Raw genomic sequence first — 395 nt, forward strand, 5'->3', positions numbered from 1 at the left:
TCAAGTTGTCCCTTTGTTCACAAGTATGAGGATTACATGATTTTGCTTGTATGTGTCAAGATGCTAGATGCTGGTGGAAAGGATTGACAACAAGATCAGAGCTGTTGGCGAGCAGGAGATCTTAGGATAAACTCACCTCCTTCTGTGGCATCAGTCAGTTATTTTGGGCAATTTTTAAAGAAAAGCTAGGAACATAAGTTACTGTTACGAGTCTATGCTTTTGAAGTAAGGAGCAGGAAAGAGTGTGTGTGTGTGTGTGTGTGTGATTTGGATTTTTAATGTAGTTTAACAATTTTTTAGTCATACCGCTACGATGTCTGCAGTGTGACAGTTTTATAGTGGTGTCTAGCACTGGGGTATTGTGAATTAAATCCCAGAATAATCCTAGAATTACA

Source organism: Sinohyriopsis cumingii, chromosome 1 (genome assembly GCF_028554795.1).
Source record: "Sinohyriopsis cumingii isolate HCF-2022 chromosome 1, ASM2855479v2, whole genome shotgun sequence".
NCBI classification, from domain to species: domain Eukaryota; kingdom Metazoa; phylum Mollusca; class Bivalvia; order Unionida; family Unionidae; genus Sinohyriopsis; species Sinohyriopsis cumingii.